This window comes from Silene latifolia, chromosome Y (genome assembly GCF_048544455.1).
Source record: "Silene latifolia isolate original U9 population chromosome Y, ASM4854445v1, whole genome shotgun sequence".
Lineage (NCBI taxonomy): Eukaryota > Viridiplantae > Streptophyta > Magnoliopsida > Caryophyllales > Caryophyllaceae > Silene > Silene latifolia.
In genome coordinates this window covers 106,685,169-106,700,234 of record NC_133538.1, presented here as the reverse complement: position 1 = coordinate 106,700,234, position 15,066 = coordinate 106,685,169, and the positions used below count along the sequence as shown (strand labels likewise).

General features: G+C 33.2%; 1 long non-coding RNA gene across 1 annotated transcript; it reads left to right on the top strand.

Moving 5' to 3' along the window:
• Positions 1 to 4,852: 4,852 nt before the first annotated feature.
• On the top strand, positions 4,853 to 6,415 carry LOC141626726 (uncharacterized). Its single transcript, XR_012536316.1, has 3 exons — positions 4,853 to 5,274; positions 5,355 to 6,235; positions 6,328 to 6,415. It is a non-coding gene; the product is annotated as an uncharacterized LOC141626726 (long non-coding RNA).
• The last annotated feature ends 8,651 nt before the right edge of the window (positions 6,416 to 15,066 follow it).

Here is a 15,066-nt window from a genome sequence, read left to right as displayed (position 1 = left end):
GCCTAGGTAAAGGCTGGTTTATGTCGCACATGTATACAAATAATCATTTGAGCTTTTAAAAACATTTTCTGAACTCTTTATTTATATAGTATTTGTCCCTTAATTAAATTTATACATCTTGGATTCTTGCTACCATCGTATCCAAAATAAAATAACATATTTTACATGTCTAATATAAAAGAAGGATTATCCAACACAATTTCATCTCTATGGATTAGCTTGGATTGACTATTATCATATGTCATTGACTACTTATTTTGGCTGTTAATGATAAGTTGTGTAGGACTCTTAATGTAATCGTAGTGTTTAAATATTGATCTATTAGTTGAAAAGCCCGTGCGATGCACGGGGCTCCCATTAGGATCATCTGTATAAATATATTCTATAGTTGATAAAAAAAATATCAATTATGTTTAAATCATTGATAAACAAAAGTTCGTGGTTAGTGGAGTTAATCATCAATGAACTATTAGTGCTTTTAGCATAGAAGTTTTGTCATTTAATAGTTATCATTTCAGTTGTGAAACATCAAGTAACATAGTAAGAGTATGTAATTAGTTTTTCCATTATTGTTATAGGTATCACTGGTTTTAATTAAATACAATAGTTATCTCCATAAACATTGTGCAGCTCACCAAATGAACCGCCCTTAATAACTGAGACAGGTCTTTATGAATTTTGCAAATTATTTTAACCTATAACAACTACGTAAAACTAAATGGTGTTACATAAAGCAACATGTAAAATATTGGATCTCCTATAGCATAAGTTTACCTTGACTATCTACATTAAGAGAGTGTTTTGCTCTTTATATACTTCTCGAAAAATCAAATCCATACCGAGTTCCAATAAAATTAATAGTCTCTAAACAACAGTACAAAAATATACGTGATTCTATTACATAGAATGCATTAGGCTCCCATTACGACCATCTTTAACAATATGCATGTTGAATGTTCTAAGAATTCAAACATTAGTTTACATTGTCATGGTTTGGTAGTAGAAGTCAACTAAGTTTGTAAAAAAAAAAGGCCAACTATGTTTAAATCGGAACACAGAAAACTTTTGGGTTGATTTAGTTGATTGTTGATGGATCATCAGTCCCTTTAACATAAAAGTTATAGTACCTTTTTTTTATATTAATTATATCAGTTGTATAGCATCCGAAGACACAGTTTTATTATGTAATTACCTTTTTTTTTTGCTGTACGCACCACCGATTTTAAATAATTTAAAACGTCATTCACAAAAATGTGGTTTAATTCCATAAAATGAACACGTGATAACTGAGACTGGTTTTATAAGATTCACAAATTAGATTAACTTACAACATCTACCAATATTCCATTTTGTAAGCATATGACAGGGTAAATGTTGAATGGTGGTAGGCAAAACAACATGTATCTCAATTATATATGTAGCCTGTTTGGAGGATTTTTGTAGATCTCTGAACAATAAAAACTTGTTTTTGACTATATCAATAAGACTGGTTGTTCCCTATGAACTTCATGTGAAATATATAATACGAAATCTAATTTTTTAGATGTGAGATATATTTTTGAGTGAATTAACGGTCAAACTTTTCAAATTTTGACCTCCAAAAAACAAATCAGGAGTTTGGTGTGGATTAGAGAGAGTAGGATATTAGGATACTACTCTTAAAATCGATTAGTTTTAGATTAATCCTATTAAAATTATAACTCATTTTTGTTTATTTGAAATGTTATCTATTAACAAAGTCAAGTCTCATTATCTTACATTTTTATTCTACTCTTTATTTAAAATAACAAAATGAACACATTTTCAGAAAAGAGTTTCAATTTTAAGAAAATGGCTTCAAATTACTAAATATATATGTACAATTGTTTCACTTCTTAACCAATATATGAGTCTGACCAAATTTATTACATCAAGGAGTACTTTATATTCAACTAAACCCATATGGGATGCCTCATAGTTAACCATTAACGAAAAAAGGACTATTTCCACTTTGCTGCCCTGAGGTTTAGCCTAATTTCACTTTAGTGCCCCGAGGTTTGCATAATTCCACTTTGGTGCATGAGGTTTTGAGTACTTCTCACTTTAGTGACATATACATAAAATTCTTAGTATTTTATACTCCTCCATTCATCTTTTATCTTCCCACTTCTGTAATATATGTGAGGAGTATTTTATTGAAATGGGAAGATAAAAGATGAATGGAGGGAGTACTAAAAGAATATTTTGATCATAAAGGCATTTTTTTTTTTTGCAATATTATGTTGATTATACTATTTTTTATGCAGATTAATATTCAATTTTGCCCTTTATTTTACTGAAAATGTAATTAAGATAAAAGTTGACTATTAAATGTTTTAGGTCACCAAAATAAAATTTTATTCAAAACTCAGGTTACCAAAGTGGGAAGTAGTTGAAACCTCGGGACACCAAAGTGGAATTATGCAAACCTCATGGCACTAAAGTGGAATTAATTCAAACCTCATGGACCAAAATGAAAATTTTCTAAATAAAACTATGTAAAGGTACTGTAAAAACTATTGCACTTTTAAATATACAATAAGTACATGACAAAGTAATAAGTCTAATAACCAGCCATACGCAAACCGCGGTAACTAATTAAATGATAAAAACACATAGATGAGTTGGAATTTAGAAAGTAAAAATTGATGTAACCGCATAATTTTGTATATTTGGCAGTTCAATAAATTTTTAATGTCTATTATGGATTTGATACAAATTTGAAACCAGTTTGAAGAATGAAGAAAAAATTCGGTGATATAATAATAGATTATATATAGTTCTCACAATTTTTCTATATATTTATCGTACATTGATTTATTCATAGTTAGCTGGTTCTTGGATTATTAGTCGTGCATAAAATTGTAATTCTTTACTTTGTTCATTTGTATTTAATTTTTTTGGCTCATTTGACAAAATCGGTCTGACACTTATTTAATATTTGTAATTGGTAACTCAAATTTTTTTAATCTTATGTGAACATTATTGGTAATCTAATCATACACATTTGATACATTATAGAAAGTCATAGTTAAAACTATTTCATGTCATCGTTGAAGTTGTTTATTTCTAATATTGTCATTGTAGAAATTTTTCTCTGCCAAATGCTATGTAAATGTTAATCTTTACTTCTTTTTCCTATTATGACATGTTACTTTTTCATGAAATATTATTTGAAAAATAAAAATCAGTTTTTTTTCCTAAGATTTTTCTAAGGCAATTATGGAATTGGTTATAATTAACAACTCGAATCTTTTGTAAATCTTTTAAATATTCAAAAAAAAATTTCTTTGTTACTACACGAGTTTCACTAAGTAGTTAAAATCGAACAATTTAGATTCTTGACAATATTTTATATTTGTAAGAAATTAGGATCTCTTTTCTTTTCTTTTTTTTTTCACAAAGATTAATTGTATGTTTATAAAATATACAATTTTAACACTTTTATACGTTTATTATATGATTTTTTTTTGCTTTATAAATATTTCTAAAATAAATATTCTTTATAAAGTTATTTTTATATTATTATTTTAGTAAAGAATAATCGATAAATTATTAGATCAACTTCTATTAGTATTATTTTTCTCATAAATTATTAAATTTACTTCTATTAGTATTACTTTCTCATGAATTATTAGATCTACTTTGATTAGGATAATTTTCTCATAAATTATTAAGAGGAAAAAGCTAGATCTACACTTATTAAGATTTCTAAAAATGTTGGACTCTCTAATATCGCTCGAAAAGTTCCTGCTTTATATATATGTATTGATTGATTGATGATTTTGATCAATACTATAAGTGATCATATCAGAGAGCGAGTCTACAACTAATTCTAATACAATTTGTTATAGAGTACTATTATAATCCTATTCAGATTATCTTGCTTTGATTGTACAAAAATATAGATTATCTTGCTTTGATAAATCTTCTATCTATAAAAGTCAAAGCATTTAGAGGCTTTATATTGACTGCTTGATTTTTTGGCAAATGGATCCCACGATTATTTCTCCCAACTAGTTTTCAATTGCACGGGTATGAATTTATAGTCATTGAAATCACTGTAAATATTTAAAGAATGTTAAGTAATATATATGAATATTTTATATTCTATTTCTTTTATTATGATAATAGAGTAATACACGTGCTAAATTTGCAAGGGATTGAAACTTGCACATGTTTTAAATTTGTGATATTAAGGTACAAATTCGGTGTTGTAACATGAAACATAGTATCAATTCATTTAATATATTAAAGCAAAAGCCACTAACTGTCAAAATGATTACATAAGCTGAGCTGTCAGCTTCCTGTTAATCCACCGTATTTTTACTGTATAAAATACAGTATATACAGCACGTACAAGGAGTATACAAATCCACTAATTAAATATCCACTACCCCATAATCTTCATCAGCCCCCCACTCTCACCTCAACTGCAATGAACGGTTAATGATTTAACTGATTTAAACTCCAACTTCTGAAGTTTATGAGGCACTACAAATAATCCAGGTCTTCATTCTTCCAGTCACTTTTTCCATAACTCATCAAGTTCGAAGATCTTCAGAAAATGGCTCACCAAATTACCTCGACAAAAATTTCAAAATTGGCCAAGAACGTTCGCAACGCGGGGTTGAGTGTTTGTGTCGTCTGCTTATGGCGTCGTTAGAATCATACGGGGAGATCTATGGCATTGAAATGATAATGGTTGATGCAGAGGTGCATCCGTCTCACTTTTAGCACTTTGTAACTATGAATATCATTATGCGGTTGTGTTACTGTATTTGGTACTAAATATCGAATCTTTGCTTTGAAAATGGCTCATCAAGTTCCAAGATCTGCAAAAAAATGGCGCACCATGTAAAAGTACTGCAGATAAGTCGTTAACAAACGCAAAGTATGTAAGAAAGTTCAAGGTGGGTCTTTATATATAGTAATGTAAATACAAATAAAACACTGACAGTTGTTTTTACAAATTTTTCAGGGCGATACGATTCAAGCAAGTATGATGAAGTCTTTGGGTCTTTGCTATACAAATTCAGGAGCAAAATTATCGAAGGACATACTTATCTGCTAGGCAAGTTCGCAGTTGCGGATAATGTTGGTTTTATGACTGCTACAAAAAACCCACTGAGGATTTGGTTTGAGTACTCCACATTTGCTATTGAGACAAATGATGAAGACATTATGAAGTATGGATTTCAATTTTCAAGTTTTGCTGATATATTCACCAAAATGTCAAGCCATATGCTTACTTAGGTGAATATTTCCTCTATATATACAATGTCATCACCCACCTTTTCTTTATTTAAACTGACTAATGATACTAACAAGTATAGATGTGATCGGAGAATTAAATCATCACATCCGATTGCTGTGTCTGAGAAAGGAAATGAGTGGACTCATGTTGATCTTATTGACAAAGAGTAAGTACTTCATTTTTTACTGATGGTATTGCTAAATCTATATACTTTACCTAATTTATACTAATAATACTAACTATCAGTTTTGATAAAATGTAGTAACAACAGACTGCTCTTTAATGTGTTTAGCGATTATGTCCGACAAGTTATTAAGATTATTAATGACTATGCAGGTGCAACTGAAAGACCAGTTATAGCATTACAATGCGTGAGTCGAGCAGAATGGAAGGGTAATTATTCAAAACTAATCAACTCCATAAAACATAATACAACCTGTAAATAAAACTTATGGACTTTTTCTTTATTGGTTTATAATATAGGTGATGTTCATATACTAGCACATTCGAGGCAACCATATACTCCGTACATGTTAATTCTGACATTCCACAAGTTAAAGAATGTAAGAACCTATCCAAAGCAAGTGGTTCAAACTCAAGTAACCCACTAATTACCCATTCAAACACTGAGGAGGCTGTCATTCGCCCAAGTCTAATATTCAACACTATTACTGAACTCAATAGCATTGACAAGGTTATAAACAAATGTCTACTTCATAACTTAGCTGTTTCTTTGATTCCATTTTTGTATTATACGCCAATACTTATAATCTGTCATGTGTAGGCTCAAGTGTACAGCAAACTTGCTACTATTACTGAGCTTGATGCAAACTTCATATGGTATTACTATTCATGCAAGTTTTGTCGTGCAAAAGCAGCTTTTGATAATGATATGTTATGGAGATGAACAAAAGATTATTGCAAGGGACACCGTCAACCAATGAGTGAAGCTATTCCTAGGTCTATTATCATGTCCTACTTACTAACCAAATATTTCAAGTACTCTATCATCTAACAAAATATTATAACACTGACCTTTTGATTATTAATAGTAGGTTTCAGGTCAGATACAATATTTCGGGAGAAGAAAATACCAGCAATCCGGCAGAGAATGAGGAGGAGACCATTGCTAAGTTGCTGTTGTTTGAGACCCAACTAGAAGGGCTTATCAACAAGATTCCAGCTCAGTCTCGCAAGGAAAAATATTACATCTCATCATTAGCAAAAGGTTATATAGAATACTAAATGAATTTAAGATGATCTATATGCGGTAAACGGGAATTGGAGATGGTTATAGGAAAGCTATGGGTGTGCAAAGTTGAGGTGTCAAGAAGATATAATATTAAGCAGAACTCTAAGGGTCCGTTTGGATTAAAGGAATTGGAGAGAAGGGGAGGGGAGGGAAAGGGAGGGATTTAATTTCCTTTGTTTGGATAAAAAATATGGGAGAAAGGAAATGGAAAGGGAGAGAAATGAGAGGACTTATTCCCTCATATAGAACAAATTATAATCTTTCCAAGGGTGGCAAGATTTGGAAAGAAAACATTATTTGGACTCTAATTATACCATCACCATCCTTCAATCCTCCATCCATTCTTCATCTCCCTCCTTCCTCCCCTTCCATTTCCCTTCATAATTTTTGTTATCCAAACACCCAAATCCCATTTGCCCTCCCCTTCTCTCCCCTCCCTTCACCTCCCCTCACTCCCCCTCCCCTCCCTTTCCCTCCTAAAACTGTATCCAAACGGACCCTAAGGGGGCGTTTGGTTAGGGGTAGAAAAGAAAGGGAAAGGGAATAAAAATCACTCATTCCCTTTAGAGGGTGTTTGGTTGGGGGGTATGGAATGGAATGGAATGGATATCACTCATTCAAGTGTTTGGTTGGCCACTTTTGAAATGGATTTAGAAACCCAATGGATTCTCAATCCACCCCAACCCCTTGGAATCCCATACTCTACTCCTCCCCTAAGTTTCTAAATCCAATCCCCCCTGATACAAAATCTAATATTAAGAAAGAAGAAAAAAACCCAAATTGCTATTGTTCTACTCTACGTATGTCTTCATCTTCTACTTTCAATACAATTTCGTTATGATTCTTTTTTTTAATGATGATCGAAGTATGATTTAGGATATTGGAATTTTAGGGTTTGAATTATGTCATTTTCTAGAAAATTTTACCACTGTGATTCAATTGATGTTTCGTTTTGTATGAGGGACACTAGTTTCTTGATGATTGTTAACTTCTTGTAATATTCATGATGCTTGTCTTTTGGTTTTCTTAATCTGACCTTTGTTAACGTAAACTGTTAATTGCACCCGTTAATATCTATAAATTAGGAAGTGCTGACAGACAACAACAGTATAATCAAACTTGAACTATACTCCGTATACCATTAATTTTGTGTGAATGGCATGTCATTAAGTACCAAGTACTACATAGTATCATGTGATGCTCCTAAGTAAAAGGACAATGTCTACTTGGAAAGATGCTGTCGATGAATTTCTTGAATATGCTTGTCACTGTCCCAATTTCAAATACACGGGATTTGCTTGTCACTGTCCCATTTTCCAATACGATCGTATGCTTTCTTGGGGGCTTCAATATAACAGCTTTATAATTGTGTCCTTGAAAGCCTTTTGTGTAAGGTACTACTTTTTTTTCAACCTAAACCTATCCATTATAGACGGACACTATCCGTCTATAGCTATAAACGGATTGTGTCCCTTTCACAAATGAGACGGACTGATGTGAATATTATTTAGGATGGCTAAGAGAAGATCAGTATAATTGTTTAAGTTGCTTTTAAATTGAGTATAAAGTGTGACCTTATTTGGTTTTTCAGAGAAATGTTTTCTTCTCAACTAACTTTAATAAGGAGGAGGAAGAAGAAGCATGTTGAATTGTTGTTGACAATTATGGTTGTTATTAATATAGTTACTATTCTATATGTAATATTGGGTATGCTTGGCGTAGCTATTCATAAAATTGAGCGCCCACGATATAGTAAAGACGAGAAAAGATATCTTAGGCAAAGACACTTGCATACACTTACTAAGCATAGTGATATAATTTGCAAGAGTGAACTTCGTGTGAATCAGAGAACTTTTTATGTACTTTGCGAGATGGTTAGAGATATTGGAGATTTAAGTGGAACTCGGAATATGTCATTAGAGGAAATTGTTGCCATGTTTTTGTATACATTGGCACATCATTTCAAAAATAGGACAATTGGAAACCATTTTTTCCGAAGCGGTGAAAGTGTGAGTAGAAATTTTCATCGTTGTCTTCTTGCTGTTTTGAAACTATATGACCATTTGCTTAAAAAGCCGACGCCTATAACGGGAGAATGCGAAGATAGTAAATGGAAATGTTTTGAGGTATTATAATTATTCTTTTTACATTAATGCGTTTTTAACCAACGACATTATTGTACATATTAAAAAAGCCTTATTCTTTAATTATTGTTTTGTAGAATTGTTTAGGAGCCTTAAATGGCACATACATTAGTGTACAAGTGCCAATTGAGGATAAACCAAGGTATCGAACGAGGAAGGGTTCTATTACTATGAATGTATTAGGTGTATGTAATTCTTTTTTGGAGTTTATATATGTACAACCTGGTTGGGAAGGATTTGCTCATGATGGTAGTGTCCTTCGAGATGCTATTAGTAAACCTCATGGTTTAAAGGTTCCTCAAGGTAATAACAATAGAAAACAAAAAAAAGTCTCTCATAAGTTGTACTAAAAATTTACAAGTTGAATAACTTTTTGTTTTAAATTTGAAGGTTTCTATGACTTGGTTGATGCGGGATATACAAATTGTCTGGGTTTTTTTAGCACCGTATAGAGGGGGATCGACAACCAATTAGTGCAGAGGAGTATTTCAACATGAAACATTCTAAAGCTAGAAATATTATTGAAAGATGTTTTGGATTATTAAAAGGGAGATGGGGCATTCTTAGATCCCCTTCTTTCTATTCAATATGCACACAAGGTCGTATAGTTCAGGTTTGCACCTTACTACATAACCTCATTCGAAAAAATATATGCCAACTGATTATACGATATATGAGGATTTAGATGGCGATGAAGATGAAGAAAATAGTGATGATGATGATGATTCAGATGATGAAGATGAATATATCACTTTGATAGAGACATCTGACGCATGGACTAATTATCGGAACACTTTAGCGCAAAATATGTATAACACTTGGAGAGCTAGGCGTAACCAAAATGCATAGTTTGTTTCGCACTAGCTTTTTTTTAATATGTATTCTGCAATTTGTTTTTGTGTTTCAGTGACTTTTCGAATGTTTTTTCTATAAAAAAAACTTATGTTATATATATTATTTATATGACAATGGGAAGAAATAACTTTATTTAATATTTATTTTCTTTATTGGCATTGTTTTGTATATAGCATGGAAATTGGGCAGGCATCTCAAAGCGGAAGGGGAAAAAATAAGCGCATTTTGACTAAACTGGAAGAAGAACATCTAATTGATAGACTACTAGAACTGAATAGTGATCCAGAATGGAAGACAGATGGTAGTTTTAAGACTGGTTTTAAGAATAAGTTAGAGGATATGTTAAATAAAAAATTTCCAGGATATGGCTTAAAAGGGGTTCCTCATATTGAATCAAAAATTAAATGGTTCAAGGACAAATACAATGCGCTGACAGAGATGTTTTGCACTTCTGGTTTTTCCTGGGATGAGGAGAAATATATGATAAAGTGTGAAAGACAATCATATGAAGATTTTTGCAAGGTAATGCGCTTTCTCTACCTCTCTTGCTTTAATCCTTATATTTTTTTGGTTTAACAAGTTAAATTCATCTCTACATTATTGTTGTATCAAAACAAAAGTGCTTAAGGATTATGGAACGTTCCATTTCAACACTTTGATAAATTGGCAATTATATATGGTTTAGATCGAGCTACTGGAACTAATTCCGAGACTTTCGTCCAAGCGGTGGATAACTAACAAAATGAGGCTGTTGACTTAAGTAGGGATGAAAGTGATGAAGATGACAGTATTGCTGATGATGAGCCACTTTATATCCCTACTCAATCTAGTCCAAGTGAGTCGTCTTCAAAGAAAGAAAAAATCGGGAAAATTTCAACGGATTATAAGAAACAAAAAACAAAGAAGAGAAAGATGCCAGAGGTAGTGGATTTGACTACATCTTTCAAAGATATGTCTTCAAACCTTTCCGAATTTATGAATGGAATGAATGTTCACATGTCTACCATTGCAAATGCATTATCAACCACTTAGCGACATGAACAAGCTATCATGGTTCGTGAACAAGAGTTTGAAGACCAAAAGAAAAATTTAATAAATGAGCTACTTGGCATACAATGGTTGACTAGATTTGAAGCATTATTAGCTGCTCAAAAATTGGCATCTAATCCCAGAGATCTCTCTCTTTTTTACCTAGAGTCCTGATGAAGCATGGAAGAGAGAGTTTGTTATGAACCTCATTCATCCGCACTTGCCTCGAAATGGGAACGTATAATTTGTTTTGTTTGATGTTTAGACTCGTTAGATTTTTCATGAAATACTTTTCATACGTTTTTTTTGTTTAACATTTTCATTTTGGACGCTTAATATTTGTATGAATAATTTGGATTGTTGTTTGGCTATAATTTTTCGTTATTAAATTATAGTTCATGGAAAAAAAAATGTACAACTTTTTTTTATAATTTAATAAACCTACCTATTATGATTAGAGAAAAAATTGGATATTGAATCCATTCCAAATACGAACCAAACACCATGAATGGCATATACAATCCATTGCAAAATTAAACCAAACAAGTTTTAAAAGGTATGGGTTTCTAACTCCATTCCACCCTGGATTCTCATCCCAATCTATTCCATTCCCATACTTTGAACCAAACAGCCCCTATAGTTGTTTGTTTAAGCATTTTGCCCATTTCCATTCCCTTCTCTATTCCTCCCTATACCTCCAAATCTCTCTAATTCCATTCACCCCCCCCCAGGGTATGGGATTTCATTCCTTGCCTTACCCCCTCATAACTTGAATGCCACCATAACCACCATTGTATCCGCCACTACTACCACTGGAACAACCGATGACGCTGTAACTCACACCGCAACAGCCGACACTACTCTACTGCCCCTTTCCGGTGACGCGTCCCGGTGATGCTCCTTGCCGGCGACGCGTTTTATACCAATGACCCACATAAAAAAACCACCAGATTTGGTGTTTTGAGGGATGGAGAGGGGTTTTAATGTTTCATAAACTGGTTTAATAGTGTTTTTAGGTGGTGATTATGGAGGTGTAGAAGTGATTTTTTATGGTGGAAGAAGGGAAAAAAGTGGTCCTGCGTGGGGTGGTCCTACTCGCCGGCGGCAGGTCCGACACGCCGGATTCAGGCTACCTCAGGCATGCCGGCGTGGGTCACGATGGTGGTAGTTGGTGTTGATCATTGTTTGTTGGTGGTGGATGGTAGGTGGATTGATGATGGTTGTTTTTTTTGGTTATTTTCATTCCTGTAGCCATATCTAGCCAAACAAGTGAGTAAGTGTAAGGGAGTCCATTTCCTTTTCATTTCTTTGCCTACGATTCTCTTTCCGATTCCCTTTTCCTTTCCCTTATGCGAACCAAACGTCCCCTAAGTGTTACACAACTCGTTCAATAACCAATGAAATGGAATCAATTACATGGTGGAGGGCAAAATACAAAGATGCTACAGTATAACTGAGTATATGTACAACAAATTCAGATTCAACGATTCTCTGTTTTATTACATGATCACCCATGTATCATATATGAATTCAGGACAATCAATCAGAGCAAGGAGAGAATGGAACGGACAACATCACACCACATAAACGCAAAATTATGGAAATAATTGATTGTGATGCAATTGCAAGCACCGGAAGTCGGCTATCTACAAGTAAGCTCCTGGTGAAAGTGAAGATTGATAAGAACTGAGGGAGTTATTTCCTTCCTATCCTGGCTATCATTTCTAGGGATTTACCTAATGTTGTGTTTATTAATCAGATGTGTGTTAATTAGTATTTGCTTCTGCTTATTAAAAAGACTCTTCTAATGTTTTTTTCCAAGTTGTTTTTATTGTCTTAACGGTTTTTAAATAGCCATGGTTGTAATCAAGTTTTTAAGACTTATATGCCACTTTGATTTCATTTCTAAAACCTTCTTACATTTATTCTACTGTATACAATTATGTAATTGTCAATAAACATTATAGTATTATACATGACATTGAACAATAAATTAACCATTACATCAGAATTCAGAACAAATATTCTACTTTCATATCATATCACTTCCACTCATAAATATGATACATCTGAATGTCGCATAGTGTATATTCGTTTATCCTTTCAAACTTGATGTACCATAAATTGTACTTTTCAAAAATATTCGAATAAATTAAATGATAAATTTATGATAATCCCATTCCAAATGTCATCAACCTCCCACTGAGTCAGGATTTTCAGTCCATTATTTTCACCTTTCGACACTATTCCTTGATTAGAAAAAGATATGCCGATAGATATCCCCTTCCACCAAATTTAAACTCAACACAAATCAACTTGGGGACTTCAATACAAATGACAAGAAATACTTAACAAATCAAAGATAAATTAAAATAATTATATATTACTCCGTACATCGAAAGAATATAAATCAAACAATATATAAAAAAACCAATCCAAAAGCAACGGCGACAATGGAGTAAGGTGTGGTATAATTGCTGAAATTTTACAATTTATTAGACAATTGTAATATGTCAATAATGTTATAAATTATACACATGCATGAAGAGATCTTTATTGTTGAACCTTTTCTCCAGTGTCATTTCATTTAAAATTTATGAAATGAAATTAAAATATTCATATACTCCTATTCTTAATAAATCTTCTAATGTTTTTTTTTTTGTTTTTTTTTTTTGCAATGGCCCGATCAAAAAAATCCCCCAAAAATCATCAGAATTCTGCTAAAATTAATCAAAAAACTAAACAAAAATCACAAAAAACCGTTGATCATAGTATTGATTCTACGAATAAAGGTAAATCACATCATCGTCGTCTTCAATTCTCGTCTCAGGAATTTGAATCCAACTTGGAACAGATATTGGAGCAGGAAGAAGATGCAATTGAGGAGCCTGAGTTGGAGAGATCAGAGGTGCTCACGCCTACAACGCCTATGGTTCAAATTACACAGGATGATGTGGCTAGTGAGATTTCCTTTTGGTCTACTTCAGTATACTGCTATGTCTTGGGTGCGAACCCTCTAAGCTTTGTTTTAACAGGGTTTGTGAAAAGAGTATGGCAAGGTTAGGGCATTGATAAAATCTCTTTTATGCCTAATTGTGTGTTTCTAGTCCGCTTCAAAACTAAGGAAAAACAACAGTTTGTCTTGAATAATGGTCATCTATTATTTGATAACAAGCCTGTTAGTGTGAATGAATGGCGTCCTGAGACTGAATTAATTAAGCATGATGTTAAAATTGTTCCGATTTGGATGAAAATTTATGGATTGGATGTGAAATTCTGGGGTCTGGAAAGCCTTAAGAAAATTTCAGGAGTTGTAGAAAAATTTGTGAAAAGTGATGATGCTACAACTCATAGGAATTTCTTAGGGTTTGCACGTATATTGGTTGAAGTTGAAATTGGCCAGCAGTTTCCTAATGCAATTACTTTCTTGGATGAGCATGGTAAAACCCAAACTGTTAAGGTGGTATATGACTGGCTTCTTGTGTCATGTACTACGTGCAAAGGGCTGGGACATGTGTCTAAGGATTGCAGGAAGGGGACTGGAAAAATGAATGTCAAACAGGTCTGGAAACCTAAGGTGGCAGGCAACAAAAAAGTTGTTCCTACACAGAAGGCTCAACCTGCTCTTAAGGTGCCTGAAAAGAGTGTTGTACCTGTGGTTACTGTTACTCCAGTAGCCCGCAGGGTGGTGTTGACTCCAGTTATTGTGCAAAAAACCACTACAGTGGAGAGCTCTATTCCTAGGAAGTTTATCACTAAATTGATGAACACTGATAAAGGAGAAAATAGAAGTTTCCCTCCTGGTGGTGTCTCTTTTATGGAGGCTCTCTCTTCTTCCTTACAACGTTCTAGGATTGGTATCTCTAGGTTAGTTGATAAAGGTGAGACTAGCAAATAGAAGGACAATAGGTAGCTGTGGTATGTGGAATATTAGGGGTATGAATAACCTGAATAAACAACATGAAATAAGGAGTTTTCTTCTCCAAAATAAAATAGGGTTATTTGGTTTGTTGGAGACTAAAATAAAGAGTAGGAATGGGAATAAAGTTAGAGTTAATCTTTGTCAGGACTGGGCTATATGTACTAATATTAACCTTCATAAAGGAGGCAGAATATGGCTCATTTGGGATCCCAAATTGTTTGAGGTTGATGTGAACATTCAGTGTATTCATTCTAAAGTTGTAGATAAGGCTAGGAAAGTTATTCTCTGGTTTACTGTTGTTTATGGGCTGAATCATCACAATGAGAGAGAAGATTTTTGGAGTTGTTTGAGAAGTTATCATGGCAGTGTTGATGGCCCTTGAATTGGGGGAGGGGGGACTTTAATTCTGTCATGGCAAATGATGAAAGGATTGGGGGTGCCCCTGTGACTAATGCTGGGGTTAGACCAATGTTACAGACTGTTCATGATTGTAACTTAGCTGATCTCAGTGCTCAGGGAGCTTTTTATACTTGGTCCAATAAACATGAGAAAGAGACCAGAGTATATAGCAGAATTGACAGAGTGTTTG